The sequence below is a fragment of the Phaseolus vulgaris genome, chromosome 4, assembly GCF_051622355.1.
Source record: "Phaseolus vulgaris cultivar YP4 chromosome 4, ASM5162235v1, whole genome shotgun sequence".
NCBI classification, from domain to species: domain Eukaryota; kingdom Viridiplantae; phylum Streptophyta; class Magnoliopsida; order Fabales; family Fabaceae; genus Phaseolus; species Phaseolus vulgaris.
Genome location: NC_143501.1, coordinates 29,344,787 through 29,363,904, shown reverse-complemented (window position 1 = coordinate 29,363,904; position 19,118 = coordinate 29,344,787). Strand labels below are relative to the sequence as shown.

Here is a 19,118-nt window from a genome sequence, read left to right as displayed (position 1 = left end):
TTATTTTAGGAGATCTCTAAAATAGATAATGTTATACTCACCATTGAAATATAGCATGGAAATAAAATAGTCATTTTAAAAATTATGAAGGTACATTTAATAATTACAAGAGTGCAAGAAGCAAAATTCAAAAATTGACTTTAACACAAGCTACATATAGCCTATAGAAACAGAAGTTGAACATTTACACAAACCAAAAATGCCATATGTATCACCATGTTTTGGGCTAGCAAACATCTTTGGCCTAATGTCGTTCTACTTAACAACACCCTAAATCGGTTGCTTCTTCCTACACCTCCATACCTTCTTGTGTCACCCCATATATTTTTATATTCCAAAAATACCTTTTTTTTAATATTTCAGATTACATAATCCAGAAGTATTTTTCTAGATCTAGAATTAGCTTCCGGATTATGTAATCCAGAAGCCTTTGTGATTAGTTTCCGGATTACATAATCTGGAAGTCTTTTCTATACATAAGATTAGCTTCCAGATGATGTAATCTGGAAGCCTTTTTTCAGATGTGTGATTAGTTTCTGAATTACATAATCCGAAAGTCTTTTTTAAATATGAGATTGACTTCTGGATTATGTAATCCATATAATATATTCGGATATTATGGATTGCATAATCCATAGACTTATTTCAAATGCAAAAAAAAGAATTTCAGATTTTATAAATCTCAATAATACTTTCGGATTCAAAAACATCTTCCAAATTATGTATGGAGGTGAGATAAAAAAGGAGAAAACGTTATTTTTATATTTAGTATGGGATGACAGAATAAGGTATGGAAGTGTTGGAAGAAAGAGTTTCGTAAATCTTGGCTGCAATTTGTGTCCAACCAAGTTCACAATAGATTATGGACCCAACAAAACCCTACAGTATATTCTTTATTTTAATTTTAAATAATTAATGCTCACACGTTAGAGAATTGGAATGTTTATAAATAACAAATTGGTAATTATCAGATAAATTAACATCAAAGTGGCTGTAGTTTAGTGGTGAGAATTCCACGTTGTGGCCGTGGAGACCTGGGCTCGAATCCCAGCAGCCACATTCCTTTTATTATTTTTTATTTAGATTTGATTTTAATAAATCACTTTTATTATTTTTTATTTAGATTTGATTTTAATAAATCAATTTCTTTAGTCTTATTATTAATCAATATGTTTGAATGTTGTATTAAAATCATGATCGCTGTTTAAATTATAAAATGACCATTTCTCATGTTTATTCTCTTACTGGCCCTTATATAATTTTAAAAAAAATTATTTTTAAATTAATAATTTTAAATTTTAATTTGTATGAAAGAGATTTAATTGTAATACAAATTTACCAAATATAAGGAAATTTGTGTACATTTTTAAAATGATTTGGACAATCTTTAGATTTAAAATTCTGAAATAATTTTATAAATATCTTATCGCAAAGCCTTTATAATATTAAAAAAAAAATTGTTGTGTTATGTCATATATTAAGTCCAGTAAATTTATGAGTATTTCACTTTTGGACTTAAAATGTTCTCTCACTTTTCTTACATGTGAAGGCTAATAATTTCAATTAATAGTTAAGCATGTGTCTAAGAAAGACTCAATCACTAGTTTGTATTAGTGAAGTGTAATGAATATTCAACTTTGAAGAAAAGAATTTACAACACAATAGAATTTGAGATAATTAAGCAGACGAAATATAAAGAAGGAACTGAATAAAAAAAACTGTATGTCAATTGGGAGAAACATATTATAAGTAGGACAGGTTTTTTTTTTATCAACAATAAAAAATAAATAAATAGGGATCACTTCAGGGGTGGTCCAACCCTTATACAGAAAAACAAGACATCAAACACCTAAAAACGCGTCTACCAACCTAACACACCGGCACCCAAACCACCTATAACCAGAATCAATGAAACAGCCTCATACAAGCCAAAGGATTTAGAACCCAACTAGAATAAGGGAAATAATCAGAATTAGACTTTGCAACAATCCAAGACCACACATTTACTTGCATCGAAGCAAACACTTCAGACACATCTTTCACACCTCTATTGAAGATGATCGAGTTCCTATGTTTCCAAATTTCGCTCACTATACCAACCCAAATTGCACTCCAGAAATCATTAACTGACTCAGAAGCCTGACTCATCCTGAACTGTGAAAAGTTTGTCAAAGGGTCCTTGTGGATCACGAACGACACACCAAGTCACTCAAAGCACAAACACCAAACATGCCAAGCAAACCTGCAAACAAAAAACAAGTGACAAGAGGACTCTTCCTCATCCCCACACAGACAACACAAAGAATTTTCTACCACCACTCCACGCCTTGCCAAATTAACCCTAGAGGCAACCCTATTCTCCAACACCCTCCAAGCAGTGATCAAAGCCGAAGGAAAGGCTTTACACCTCCACAACTTACTGTACACCGAAGAAGACTCCCCTCCTTGAACCCTCCTTATGTGAACATAGGCTGAGTTTACAGCATAAGTTAGACACCCCCTAACCTTCCAAACCCAAACGTCCTCCTCTCCCACAAACGGCTTCACCTCTTGTAAATTCTAAACCAGCTGTTCCAACAAAGCCTTCTCCCTATCGAAAAAAAGATCTTCGCCAGTCCAACTGCCAGACCCAAACATCATTAAGCCAATGTCCAAGCTCAGCCACCTTTGCCTCTTTGGCCGAACTTAGAGAGTATAATCTCGGAAAAACTCCCTTCAAAGCACCACAACTCAATCAACTATCCTCCCAGAAAGAGATATCTTTACCGTCACCCACTTTCCACTTAAACCCATCTTCAAAACTTCTTCCCCAACCCTCTGAATCCCAAACCTGCTTCAAATCTTTCCACCAGAGGGATCCCCTACTAACCTTACCACCCTCTCTTAAAATTCTCCACCCACCGTATTTAGAAACAAGAATCTCTTTCCACAACCCTCCTTTATTCGTTCCCAGTCTCCAAATCCACTTTCCTAACAAAGCCAAGTTAAAATTCCTAATATCAACGATTCCAAGAACACCAACGTCCTGAGGCTTGCACACCTTGTCCCAAGAAGCCCAAACAATTTTCCTTCCTTCGAAGCCCCATCCCCAAAGAAAATTCCTTTGTATTCGAACTAACTTGTCCGCCACCACAGAGGGCATTTTAAACAATGACATAAAGAAAAGCGGGATAAAGGAGAAAACAGACTTAATTAAGTTACTGAAAATTTGATGATAAGTTTTTACTTTTACGAATAGTCTTCTTGTTTCTTAGACAAAGAAACAAAGTTTAAACTGATATAATTTATTACACTTAAGATGGACCTCATATCATTTGAATTATAGAAACTATCAACATGAAAGATAATTTTAATGATAAATGCATAATTATGAAAAAACAAAATTAACGACGATTTTTAAAGTCTTACAATGACGGTCTTAAAATCAACATCAATGTCGTCATCGTTAAAAAATTACGATTTTAACAGATTTTAATCGTCATCATTATATGACCACAAAGATGACAGCTATACACAAAGTTATCATCATTGATTATTGAAGTTAAACAATGAACCCTAAACACAAGAACAAAACATCCACCACAAAGACCACAGTTATAGTCCAAATCATTAATGATTATAGTTCGTAATATGTATTTTTTTGAAGTTTAATTAGGTTTATTCTATTTTCCTCTCTTTATCACCTTGTGTTCATTAAACAACTAGTCATATTCAAGAATAATGTATAAAAACATTCAAAGCTCATAAAATAATAAAGAAATTAACAACATCAAATAAAATTGTAAAATAAATATTTAAACTATAAAATATTTCTGAAACTAAAACCATATAAACTAAAATTAAGATTAAAAAACATAAAGTATGAAAACAATTATAAAATCATCTACCGTAAGACTATAACTCTATTACATATTTCGAGAAAAGGTTAATCAAGCGACATATACTATACAATGGATTAACATGAGTAGATGTTGTAGAGATAGTCATCGTGATAGTAATGAAACATGTTAAAAATATTGTAATGAATGGTCAGGAAGTGTTAATTTAAAGTTTATAATATTATTCTGATCATCTATATTATTATTATTATTATTATTATTATTATTATTATTATTATTATTATTGTTTGGCATATGGAAGCATAAAATTAAGAAAAGTTACAAAATAAATAGTTATTTTTAACCAAAAAGAAATAATAAATATTTAGATCAATAGATAAAAATATACTTTTGTACAATTAGATAAAAGATTAAATGGAATGGGTTAGAGATACTGATAGTTATTAGATTTAATGAAATTGGGGACACCTCATTTAAAAAATATAATTATTAAGTCACATAAATAAATAAATAAAATAATATCAGAATTAGCTTAATGAGTAAATATAATTATAAAATTAATGAATAAATAAATAAAATGGGGTTAAGGATATCTCATTGTGCAAAAATAATTATAAAATAAATAAAAGAAATGATTTTTCATTTCATTCATTCTCTTAATTTTCTAATAAATTTTCACTACCGAGAGCTTTGCAATGATTGTACAGTTCGAAAACTTACATTACAATTTAGATTTGCTAATTCTAATTTATGATGGATATATGAGCTTTTTAAAGATCTGCCCCAGCATGCTTATCTCATCCTGTTTCTTAATAATAATAATTTATTATTATCTTTTAAATAATTTTTTTAAATAAAAATTTTTATGCTTTTTTATTAATTTTAAATAATTGATCGTATAATATTTTCATAAAATAATTAAAATATTTATTTTATTAAAAAATAATATAATATAACACATTGTCTTTGAAAATGATATATTTGGTGTGATAAATAAATAGAAGTATTTATTACAATAAAATTATTAAATAAAAATAATTAATTATTATATTAACTAAATTTTATTTTATTTTAATAATTAAAAAAATATTAATATATAAAATAGTTTCTATTATTAATAAATAATTTATAAACTAATATTTAATTAGTTATTGAGTTTTTAATATTAATTTAAAAAATATTATTAATAATAGAAATTTTTATATATTAATAATTTTTTTAGTTTTTAAAATAATATATAATTTAATTAATATAATAATTATTTATTTTTTATTTTTTATTTTTAAAATTATTTTTTATTAATAATTTTCTTGAAGTGTATTAAACTCAGAATGCAATATTATCATGGGGCTTTTTGTAAGTACATACAAAGCTGTGCTAAGTTTGCATACAGGAGAATTATCTAAATCCTCAAAGTCATGGTGTCGTACAGATAGTTGGGTGTTTCATCCTGTAAAAGTTATTTTTATATCCTCTTAAATAAATAAGAAAAATGATAGTTTCACCACTGTGTATACATAAAAAAAAAATGAATTTAAAAATAAATATATAAGGAGTTGTATACATAAAAGAAAATGAATTTAAAAATAAATATATAATAAAAGATAAATTTGTAATTAAATAATATTAAAATGAATTTAAAAATAAATATATAATAAAAAATAAATTTATAATTAAATAATATTAAAAATATTAAAATAATAATTTTGAGAGTTATACCGAGGTTTATAAAAAATTAGAGTTGTCCGTGTATCATCATCTTCAATATCAAAATACCTCATAAAATTTAATTTTATTTCAGAAAAAAATTTCAAAATATATTTTAAAAAAGTTATTTCCAGAAAATACATTCTAAATGTATACATGTTCTGAAAATTTTATTTCAAAAACTCTTTTAAAAAAAATACTTTCTGGGAATTTTAGAAAATATTATTCAAAATACACTTATAATTTAAAGTGTCTGAATTCAGAAGTGATTTAAAAAAATAAGGTAAAATCATCTCTTTAGATATTAGTAGCAAACTGAAAGCTTCTTCTATCACCTTTGGAGAACTTCATAGTCACATGAACTAGATTTGAGTAAATGATGCTTGCCTAGATATTTCCTAACGTGGTCAAACAGATTGTGTTGATAAAATGGAGACTACATGAAAAGATATGGTAGGATAATTATCTGAATAACACAGGTTTAATTCATGTAAGTATTCGAAGAAGATTACACAAAGCTCACGTCCATTAAATGAATTTAACGCGGTCTAGTGTCTTAACAAATTATTTGACAATACTACATATAATAAAGACCATAAGTCTTTCGTTTGCCCAAACACAAATGAAATTAAAAGATTATTTTAGACTCAGTATTGTTCATGACATGACGATATAATGCAAGAGATAAGCTTGATTATACATTTTTTTTCTCAACTCCATTAATAATCTTTTCTATGTGTAATCTATCTAATTATGTTTATAAAATTATATGAAGTGTTTATCCTTTTGTTATCATGTAAAAACTAATCATCAAAATTTTAATTCAATTAAAATCAAATTTCAGAATTAGATTTCAAAGTGAAAGGCGTGCAATCATAACATTCACTACATTTAAAAGCAAAATTAGCTGCAAAAGAAAGTGAAGGTGATGCTGTGAACGCTAAATAGTGTCCTATAAGCCTTCAATATTAAAAAATAATTAAATAAAGCGTGGGTAACTGTGACTTATATGAACATAAACTAAAAAAAAAGAAAAAAAATTGCATGGATAGAATGGTCACAACTGAAACTATAAATAATAAATAATAATAAAAATTTAAAATTTGTAGGTTATGCCTACGTAAAAATAATATATATATATATATATATATATTTAAATTAAATTTTTATATGTAATAAAATTATGAAGGTTAAGCCCACGCTTGTTTAAAAATTGTGTGGCCAAATCGTTGACTAAGTCCACGCTTCTTTGAATAAACAATATAAAATATAATTTTGTGTGGGTAACATGTAGGCAATCCACGCTTGTTTAAAAAATATGTGGCCAATATGTAGGCTAAGCCCATGCTTCTTTAAATAAATAATATAAAATATAATTTTGTGTGGGGAGCATGTAGGTTAGGCCCATGCAAAAAACACACCACCCGTGTCCCACGCACCGTCACTATTTTTATGTCGAGCATATTAGCTTCCAAAGTTTAATTGCGTCTATTTATTATAAGTAGTGTCCCTTTTTGACCCATCCTAATAAGCATATTTTTTGTAGTGATTTTTTTGCTATATATAAATAGGAATATTACATCTAGATAAATCACCATATACTCTTAATGGAAAAGTTTTGAATCTTACCTTACATTTGCCATGACATTGTTATGAATAGTATAAATTTAAATTATGCGTATTTAACCTTAGAAATTTATTTTACATGACATTGTTATAAATATTATAAATTTAAATTATGCGTATTTAACCTTATAAATTTAAGTAATATTTGAACATAATAGCATACTCTTGTATATTAATTGATAGAACTCATGTATCCTATTTAACCATGGCAAAAATCATTTAAATTTATAACACGTAAATAAGAAAGTGCATTTAATCATACATATACTAATACTATTTTTGTCATGTAAAATCATTTATAAAATATTTATTCTCACTTCTTTTTATATTTATTGTATTTTCCTTAAAATAAAAATTATAAAAACCTTTCTAAGTATACCTACATTGATTTCCATATGTTTAACAATTTGCTCAAGTGTGGTGAGTATACACTCACAATCATCATTGGTATATTATTTTCTCTCCACTTTCATAAGATGACATAAGAATCCCTTATCTTTGATTGACTTTTCATAATGTAATTTATCACTATTTTTATAAAATTTTGTAGACATTATTATCAAATATGACATTTCAGTTAAATTGACATCACATGATCAAACTATCATTTGTCATTATATGAAAAAATATTATTAAACAAGAAAAAAAATACAAACAAGTATGGAAGGACTGGACTATAACCCATACAAAAGAAGGAACATCAAACTAAGACTAAAAAACATAGGAACTAAACACATAACATGATACAAATGTAGACCCCATAAAAGACTATCACAAAACAAGGACCACGAAAATATAGATAATTTTTTATTTTGGGACCTACATTAGTTGACTTCATAACACCTTTTCTTTGGATGCCCCCAAACTTTTTAGTAATTTAAATATCATCGTCTTTATTCATACTAAGAAATTCTTCCATTTATTTATCCAATACTTTATCGTACATTCTTTCATGAAGTTTCCAAATGTGAAGAAATATTTGAAACAAGATAAAAAAAATCCTTTCTCTAAAGCATGTTTATCTATCTTGCCATAGACACCAAATTCCTCCAACCCATTTTCAGTATTGGTATGTACCCTCTATTGAAGATGGATGTTACCCCTTCAAGACAAAGTGTTTGATGAAGCCAAATGTGTAATTTTCCTTTGTGTTTGTATTTGCTTTAAGGATGTCTTAGGTATAGATTAGAGGTTCTTTAAAGTAGACTTTTTGCTGGGTAACTCACTTCTTAACCCTTGACCATGTGATAAGAGCAAGAACAAGTTTTATGAAAATGTTTTTCACATGTTTTGCAAAAAATATCCTTTACCGCATAGAAAATGAATTTGTTCTTCTCTAAATGAATATATTCTTTTCTTAAGTTGATGCCTTGAATAAGTGTTTTTTTGAAAATCATGTTTTATGCATCAAGTATCTTAACTAAGTTTTCATTCCATCAAAACAACTGTGTTTCACTTGTTAAAAGGTTCTTGTTATCGTTTTGAAAATGAATTTGTTCTTCTGTAAATAAATAAATTCTTTTTAATCTGGTGCCATGATTCTCTTAAACGGTTTTTCACAGTTTTATCCTTGCACCAGGGAGTTTGACTAAGTCTCCTACATATAAAAAATTCTTTCACTGCCTTTGAAAATAAATTTGTTCATTTTATTTTCAATCTGTTCTTTTTATAACAGCTTTAACTGTTTTTTTGAAAGTTTGTTATAAAATGTTTCCTATAAAAGGAGAGTTTCTTCTGGCTTTAAAACGTTGTTCATATCATTGAGAAAACTAGTTTTACAACTGAGATATAAGAGATTTCAAAGGATTAGCATGAGTTCTTGAAAGATTTTTCAAATCACAAAGTGTGCTTGTTCTTGGTGGGTTCTAAGGCTTGGCTAGAGGAGTTGTCACTGTGTGAGTAATGTGTTCTACTGGTCTAAGGCAGATTTCTGCATTCTCTATCAGGTGTATTTGTTTCATATCTCAATTCCTTGTAAAGTGTGATTGTAAGACTCTTCTTGATAGGGTTTCTTGAAGAGTTGTGTGTGCTGGAATAGTGTTTTTCAGCAAGGTGTGCCATGTTCTTGTAGGGTTCAAGAAAAGTGGTTTTTGTAATTGTTTTGAATTGTGGTTTAGTGGATTTCACCTTGGATTATGTGAAGACTGGATGTAGCTCACTTGGTGAACCAGTATAATTGTTTAGTGTTGATTCTCTCCTAATCCCTGCACTCAATAATCACTGATCAAACTAATCTGTCAAGAAATAAATCTATTCAATTGTGTTTGAATCTGTTCTTTCTTGGTACGTGTATATTGTTCTTGATTTTCTGGAAAATCCTCTTAAGAACTTCTGTGTAAATCTGTATGTGCTGTGAAACATAATTGGAATTCGTGTTCTGTTAAAAGTAAACTCAATCTGTTAATTGTTTTAAAAAACGAGAATTGTTTTTGTCTTCAAAGGTTGTGATTAATTGTTTAGTCCTCTGATTTAATTATGTGGAAATCAATTTGAACCTTGCCTACCGATTATCTTGCTCATCGTTTGAAATCACAACACTGTGTTACTCTTTCATTAAAGAGAATACGAAAAATAAATTTGTTCATTGCTAAATAAATCGATTTATTAGTCTTTGTTCTGTGATAAATTCAAATCTGTGCGAAAAGTAAAGGGATTTATACTAACAAAAACCATAACAATTAATATTACATTCAAAACTCAAATCACACTTTGAGACATTTTCTTCTTCTTGCATCATAATTACTATGAAATGTAGCATTACATTGAGAAATTAACATATCACAAGTATAATTACTAATCATCAATAAATGTTTCTCTTATTCTCCTTTAATTCATTCGATCATAGCTCACTGTCCATTCCTCTCTTGAATTGGCATTTCATCTTGAAGATAAAATACCTAAGTCTGGATTCCTTTCACCATATACTATTAAAACACATCCGTGTGCTGTGTCGGTCGTGAGGCAATTCCACAGAGCAGCCCCAAACCTATGAACAGTGCTGAGAATGTTGTCTCTTGGGTTGTTAATGTTGAGGATCTGTCATTCAACATCCTCGTCTCGTTCTTGGCTCTTCCTAGACTCAAACCCAATTTCCAACAAAATGTTAAGTTTGCATGTTGTATGTATAATCCTCATTTACGTGTTTTTTTTTTTGGAAAAAAATTGCCTTTTTTTGTGTGAATAATATTCAATATATGTATTACTAAAAAATGCAATCTTTTGTCAACAAAATGTTTTTTAAGTTGAATAACTAAGAGAAAACACAACATTGAGAAAAGTTTTGAATCTAACTAATCATATGCTTCTATATAAATTACCTTTTGGTATACTTCCTTGATTTGATTTTGAGATAAATCTCATCATTCTTTGAAAAATTTTATCTGCGTCTTCATCTTTGTCCATGTTGCTGGGTATTTCTCTAAACTCTAAAAATTCAAAGATAGGTATAAATATTATTTTTGTCACTGGTTAAAATTTGATAACTTTGATGAGAAAACTCTGAATCTTCGCCTTTTATACGGAAAAGAGATGAGTAGTTCAATGAAAGAAGATTAATATTAATTTTATTAGTAATTTTCTTTTTAAAATGATTATTTAAATATACACTACAAGAAAATCATTAAAATAGAAATTAATTTTAGAGGTAAAAATATTTAGTTACTATATTGACTAAATTTAGAATCTAAATAATTGGTAGTTAAAACCTTGGTAGCTAATTAGATATCAATTTAGAATCGATTTAACAATAATACAAACTAATTAAGAAACCAAAATTTATTTTAGTCTCTAAAATGGTCTCTAGTTTAATCATTATAACAACTAATTAATTATTGTCTCTCTAAAGTTGATTTTTATTTAATGATTTTCTTGAAGTGATATTTAAAATAAGAAAATTAGTTAATGTATACATTTAATTATTAAATAATGTCATTAATGTAATAAGTTAATGTAAACATTGTAGTATTTATTCATTTAATTATTTGTGTAAAATATTAATATATGCATTAGTTGAATGTGTTATATAATTAATATTTTAAAATGTTACTAGTCACATCTCTAAAATCTCTCTCTCTCTTTCTCTCTCTCCACACACAAGCATAGGAACAACAATGAGAGAGATGAGTGTGGGTTTGACTATCTTATCCCCTTTCCCTAAGGTTAGGTGAGCCAAGTCACTATCCTGTAGTGATTATAGTGATAAATGTCATATTTATGTAAGATTTCATATTAAAATAGAAAGCGCTTGTGGATATTAATTGAAAAAATAATTATAATATAACTCCTAATTTATGAATTTAAACATGTTTACATATTTTGTGATTATAATACGAATAAGAATGGTTTATTCCCAAATTTGTGTTAATTTCATTATTCTAAGGAAAAATGGAGATGAAAGGGCAAGATGAGAATATACAAGATAAAAGTGGAAAGTCGAAACGCTCCAAATACCTAAGTCTGGATTCCTTTCACCATATATTTTTAAAACACAACAGTGTGCTGTGTTGGTCGTGAGGCCATTCCATATAGCAGCCCCAAACCAATGAACAGTGTTGAGAATGTTGTCTCTTGGGTTGTTAATGTTGAGGCATAGTATTAATACATCAACACCTTACATGTTTTTTTTTTATAAAAAAAATGTCTTTTTTCAATAGTAATTAATATATGTATTACTAAAAAAATGAAATGTTGTGTCCAGGAAATGTTATTTAAGTTGAATAACTAAGAGAAAATTCAACATTGAGAAAATGTTTGGATCTAATTAATCAAATCCTTCTATATACATTTCCTTTGGTATACTTCCTTGATTTGATTTTAAGATAAATCTCATCATTCTTTGATAACTTTGATGAGAAAACTCTATGAATCTTCGTCTTTTATAGAGAAAAAGATGAGTACTTCAATGAAAGAGGATTAATCTTAAAGTTTTTAGTAATTTTCTTTTTAAAATGATTATTTAAATATACACAAGAAGAAAATTATTGAAATAGAAACTAATTTTACAGATAAAAATAATTCGTTACTATATTGACTAAATTAGAAATCATTTTAGAGACTAAACAAATTTTGGTTTCTAAATTAGTTTCTATTTTTTTGTACCAAATTTAGAATCTAAATAATTGGTAGTTAAAACCATGGTAGCTAATTAGATACCAATTTAGAAACTATTTAACAACAATAGAAACTAATTTAGAAACCAAAAATTATTTTAGTCTCTGAAATGGTCTTTAATTTAGTCACTATAACATCTAATTATTTTTTAATCTAAAATTGTTTTTTTATTTAATGGGTTTATTATAGTGATATTTAAAATAAGAAAATTAGTTAATGTATACATTTAATTATTAAATAATGTCATTAATGTAATAAATTAATGTAAACATTATAGTATTTATGTGATATCATTTAATATATTAATACATATTAATGTAACATAAATAACCCTAATTTATTTATTTATTCATTTAATTATTTGTGTAAAATATTAATATATGCATTAATTTAATGTATTATATAATTAATATTGTAAAACGTTATTAGTCACATCTCTAAAATATTTCTCTCTTTCACTCTCTCCACACATAAGCATAGGAACAACAAAGAGGGAGACGAGTGTGGGTTTGACTATCTTATCCCCTTTTCCTAAGGTTAGGTGGGCCAAGTCACTATACTGCAATGATTATAATTCTCAGATATGTTAAAAGAGTGATAAGTGTCATATTTATGTAATATTTCATATTAAAATAAATAACACTTGTGGATATTAATTGTTAAAATAACTAATATAACCCATAATTTATGAATTTGAACATTTTAACATATATTGTGATTATAATATGAATAAGAATGATTTATTCCCAAATTTGTGTTAGTTTCATGATTCTAGGAAAAAATGGAGATGAAAGGGCAAAAAGAGAATATACAAGATAAAAATGGAAAGTTGGAATGCTCCAAATACTCATCCAAACTCGCCTAAGCTAGAAGCTTCCAGAAGATCTCACACAAGCGAACCCAATCTTGCCTAGGCGAGATCACTCTAGAGACGTTGGGCCTGCTTTTGTCAAACTCGCCCAGGCAAAAAGTCACTTAGCCCAAGCCCAACTAGGTTAAACATGAGGCGTGAGGCACAACCGTAGACATCAATGTGGAGAATAGGTGATAGAAAACCCTAGAGGAGGCAACCATCAAAGAGAAACATCTTGGATCTTTTTCTCTTGCTTTCCATGCTTGTAATGGCCAACATGAGTGGCGAATTCTATCCTTGGGATTAGGAGTAGTTCAAACCCAGTGTATTGAGGTGATATCTAAATATAATATTATGTTCTTGATTGATGATTTGTATTGTCATTTTGTCTCTAATGCTTGTTTATCATTATTTAAATCCTTAGATTTGTCTGAAAAGTATCTCTAAGTTTCTTACCCAAATGATAATGTTTAACATACGGTAAGAATATATTTGAAATGTTAATTGCTATCAACATCTAATCGTAATACTAAAGATTTTTTATAAATATGTGAGGAATCGATATAAATGAATTTTAAAATGAGATCAACATCAATAAAAGGATAGAATATTACTATACTTTTCAAAATACAAAAGATTAAGAATGATGAACCCCAATCTCAATTTTCCCTAATTGAACCAACAAACTTTTTGACTTGCTTTCTTTACTTTTCTTTTCTATTTAGTAAATCGTATACTTAATAATTCAAATGTTCCTTGTGGGTTTGATATCCATCCTTAGGGACAAATTATTACTTCTGACGTTGTTGGGGAAAATTTTAACTTTTGAGTACAAATTCTTGAATATTGTGAATATTTTAATTGTTTTCAATTTTTTGTTTAAGGTATGTAGAGTGACTTTGTGGGGAAAGTTTAATGTGATGGTTGTCAGAGGACATTTTATTTTTTAATAGGTTTCCAATGTAAGTTTACAAATTTACCATTTAAAAAAAAAAATACATGAATAATGAAATATGAGGTAAAGTATGTAGAATGAATTTGTGGGGAAAGTTTAATGTGATCGTTGTGAGAGGACTTTTTATTTTCTTAATAGGTTTTCAATGTAAGTTTACAAATTTACCCTTTTTTAAAAAAAATATTTGAATAATGAAATATGAGGTAATGTATGTAGAATGAATTTGTGGGGAGAGTTTAATGTGATCGTGGTGAGAGGACTTTTTATTTTCTTAATAGGTTTCCAATGTAAGTTTACAAATTTACCCTTTTAAAAAAAATACTGGAATAATGAAATATGAGGTAATGCATGTAGAGTGAATTTGTGGGGAAAGTTTATTCAAGTTTTTGAGTAATGTGATGGTTGTGAGAATTTTTTTTTTTTTTTAAAAGTTTAAAATGTAACTTTACAAATTTATAGATTTAAAAAAAATACTTGAATAATGAAATATGACGTATTTTTTGTGTAGATTTTAGTTAATTAAAATTTTAGTCAATAATTTCTTGTATCGTTGAATAATGATTTTCGAAAAAAATCAGTTACTTATCATTGTTTAAAGATAAAAAGTTCTCATAAAAATAATATTTTTTGTTATAAAATTAATTCTAATATTAGAAATTGTAAAAAATGTTTAAAAAATAATTTGATATAATTGATTATTTATTTAATTAATAAAAATATAATATTGCAATTAATTAAAAATATTATTAACCAAATATTTCAGTTAAAAAATATAAATAATATGTGTTTAAATTAAAATATTATTAATAAAATATTTTAGTTCAAATATATAAATAATCTAATTAGAAAAAAAATATAAAATCAGAACCAAAATATGCTGATGCAAAAAATAAAAATGATAACAAATTAAAAACCACAAATTACAAGTAATCAACACATCCAACTGAGAACAAGAAAATATAGCACAAAATCAATTATGGCATGCATAACATGTACCACAACATTGATTTTCATAAATAAATAAGGTCAACATTGTTTATCTACAACGAACAATCAATTATCCAAAGAAAAAACATAGATAATCGATTATGGGGGGAAAATATTGATCCCTTGAAAAAAAAACATAATCAATGTTGTTTTCCTCTAAAATGACATGCAAAATCTATTCTCGTGTTTTTTTGTCTAAATTTAAAATGTTTCACTGTTGTACACAGACTTCATGGCAGAAGCTCACGCGGTTTCAACAAAATAGTTGACGCTAATAAAGTAAAATGACACAAACTTATGTGGCTTTCTTCCCAAATTTTCAGCAGTAGCGAGGATGGGATAAAACACTTTCGTTACATTTTCTCACTCAAATCCACACAAACCAGTAGATACAAAGATAAACCATCAACGCACATCCATCTTCGACAATAGTAAATAACTAGAAACAAACACAACATAAGTCTTCGTTTGATATGCTTAATCTAACTTTTTACAAGATAAAGCAAACTGAAAGCTTCTTCTATCACCTTTGGAGAACTTCATAGTCAGATGAACTAGATTTGAGTAAATGATGCTTGCTTAGATATTTCTTAACGTGGTCAAATAGATTTTGTTGATAAAATGGAGACTACATGGAAAAATATGGTAGGATAATTATCTGAATAACATAGGTTTAATTCATGTAAGTATTCGAAGAAGATTACACAAAACTCACGTCCATTAAATGAATTTAACACGGTCTAGTGTCTTAACAAATTATTTGACAATACTACATATAATAAAGACCATAATTCTTTCGTTTGCCCAAACAAAAATGAAATTAAAAGATTATTTTACACTTAGTATTGTTCATGACATGACGATATAATGCAAGAGATAAGCTTTATGATACTTTTTTTTCTCAACTCCATTAATAATCTTTTCTATGTGTAATCTATCTAATTATGTTTATAAAATTATATGAAGTGTTTATCCTTTTGTTATCATGTAAAAACTAATCATCAAAATTTGAATTCAATTAAAATCAAATTTCAGAATTAGATTTCAAAGAGAAAGGCGTGCAATCATAACATTCACTACATTTAAAAGAAAAATTAGCTGCAAAAGAAAGTTAAGGTGATGTTGTGAACTCTAAATAGTGTCCTATAAGCCTTCAATATTTAAAAATAATTAAATAAAGCGTGGGTAAGTGTGAGTTATATAAACATAAACTAAAAAAAAAAGAAAAAAAATTGCATGGATCGAATGGTCACAACTGAAACTATAAATAATAAATAATAATAAAAATTTAAAATTTGTTGGTTCTGCCCACGTAAAAAAAAAAATATATATATATATATATTTAAATTAAATTTTTATATGTAATAAAATTATGAAGGTTAAGTCCACGCTTGTTTAAAAATTGTGTGGTCAAACCGTTGACTAAGTCCACGCTTCTTTGAATAAAAATATAAAATATAATTTTGTGTGGGCAACATGTAGGCTAAACCCACGTTTGTTTAAAAAATATGTGGCCAATATGTAGGCTAAGCCCATGCTTCTTTAAATAAATAATATAAAATATAATTTTGTGTGAAGAGCATGTCAGTTAGGCCCATGCAAAAAACACAGCACCCGTGTCCCACGCACCGCCACTATTTTTATGTCGAGCATATTAGCTTCCAAAGTTTAATTGCGTCTATTTATTATAACTAGTGTCCCTTTTTGACCCATCCTAATAAGCATATTTTTTGTAGTTTTTTTTTTTTGCTATATATAAATAGGAGTATTACATTTAGATAAATCACCATATACTCTTAATGGAAAAGTTTTGAATCTTACCTTACATTTGCCATGACATTGTTATGAATAGTATAAATTTAAATTATGCGTATTTAACCTTAGAAATTTATTTTACATGACATTGTTATAAATATTATAAATTTAAATTATGCGTATTTAACCTTAGAAATTTAAATGGGTAATATTGGAACATAATAGCATACTCTTGTATATTAATTGATAGAACTCATGTATCCTGTTTAACCATGGCAAGAATCATTTAAATTTATAACACGTAAATAAGAAAGTGCATTTAATCATACATATACTAATACTATTTTTGTCATGTAAAATTATTTATAAAATATTTATTCTCACTTCTTTTTATATTTATTGTATTTTCCTTAAAATAAAAATTATAAAAACCTTTCTAAGTATATCTACATTGATTCCCATATGTTTAACAATTTGCTACAAGCGTGGTGAGTATACACTCACAATCATCATTGGTATATTATTTTCTCTCCACTTACATAAGATGACATGAGAATCCCTTATCTATGATTAGCTTTTCATAATGTAATTTATCACTATTTTTATAAAATTTTGTAGACATTATTATCAAATATGACATTTCAGTTAAATTGATATCACATGATCAAACTATCATTTGTCATTATATGAAAAAATATTATTAAACAAGAAAAAAAATACAAACAAGGATGGAAGGACTGGACTATAACCCATACAAAAGAAGGAACTTGAAACTAAGACTAAAATACATAAGAACTAAACACATAACATGATACAAATGTAGACCCCATAAAAGACTATCACAAAACAAGGACCACGAAAATATAGATAATTTTTTATTTTGGGACCTACATTAGTTGACGTCATAGCAACTTTTCTTTGGATGCCCCCAAACTTTTTAGTAATTTAAATATCATCGTCTTTATTCATACTAAGAAGTTCTTCCATTTATTTATGCAATACTTTATCATACATTCTTTCATGAAGTTTCCAAATGTGAAGAAATATTTGAAACAAGATAAAAAAAATTCTTTTCCCTAAAGCATGTTTATATATCTTGCCATAGACACCAAATTCCTCCAACCCATTTTCAGTATTGGTATGTACCCTCTATTGAAGATGGATGTTGCCCCTTCAAGACAAAGTGTTTGATTGAATCCAAAGCTTAAGCATTCTCAAACCTTTTAAATGAAAAGTGTTTTTCAAACTAAGTGAAAAACAACCTGTTGTTTTGTCGAAACAACCGATTGTTTTATACTTAGTGTTGGGTCTATTAGTGTCTAAGTTCAAGAGGGGAGGGGTGAATTGAGCTTATAAAATTTTCGCAAGAACACACAATTTTCAGTATAACAGAGACAAAAAGAACAGATTGATTTTACATGAAACAGATTGATTCTTCAGAGCAGTTTAGCTCAATTTGACTTTGTTCAAATTAAAATTGTAATCAACAAAGAGTTATAACAGCATCAGATTTTATGAGTATGAAGAATACAGCTATGCCAAGAAATCAATCAACTTTATTCAACACAAGGTTTTAATGAGAATGAATCTTTCTCAGGTTTTAGTGAATAGACAATTTGTTTTCAAATCAATTAAACAGCATATACAACTACCTTGTTTGAGATTAGAAAGCTTTAACAAATCAAGAAGAACAGTTCTTATTTTAACCCAGAATTAACAGATTCAATTTCAAAAGAACAGATTTAGTTCTTGACAGAATTAAGCAAAACCAGAAATGAGTGCAGGGATGAGAAGAAAAAGTACACAAGTTTTAATACTGATTCACTCATACAGAGCTACGTCCAGTCTCACCTTACCCCAAGGTGGAATCCACTAAAAACAGTACCAATTACTTACAAACACAGCAGTTCTTCAACACTACAAGAACAACACAATCAATGTTGAAAAACCCTATTTCAGCACACCTTGCACTCCAAGAAACCCTATCAAGGAGTGACTAACACTCACACCTTTACAAACCAGAATAAAGAAAAGATTACACCTGAAAAGAAGATGCAAGAACTCAAAACCAGTAGTTCAATTTGCTGCAGAACTGCACCAACACCTTCATCAAGATCAAAGGTTTCCTAGAACAAGCACACTTGAAAATCTCTTAGGAAAACCTTTCAAAAATCTTTCAATCCTTCTTCTCACATGGAAATTGTTTGATCTCTGTCAAAAACGTAATTGCTCAACACTTTTTCATGTGAGAGAGATTTTTCTTTATATAGAAAACAGTTTCTAATTT

General features: G+C 27.7%; 1 non-coding gene across 1 annotated transcript; it reads left to right on the top strand.

Annotated features, from left to right (window-relative positions):
- The first annotated feature begins 987 nt into the window (after positions 1-987).
- On the top strand, positions 988-1,059 carry TRNAH-GUG (transfer RNA histidin (anticodon GUG)). Its single transcript has one exon. It is a non-coding gene; the product is annotated as a tRNA-His (tRNA).
- The last annotated feature ends 18,059 nt before the right edge of the window (positions 1,060-19,118 follow it).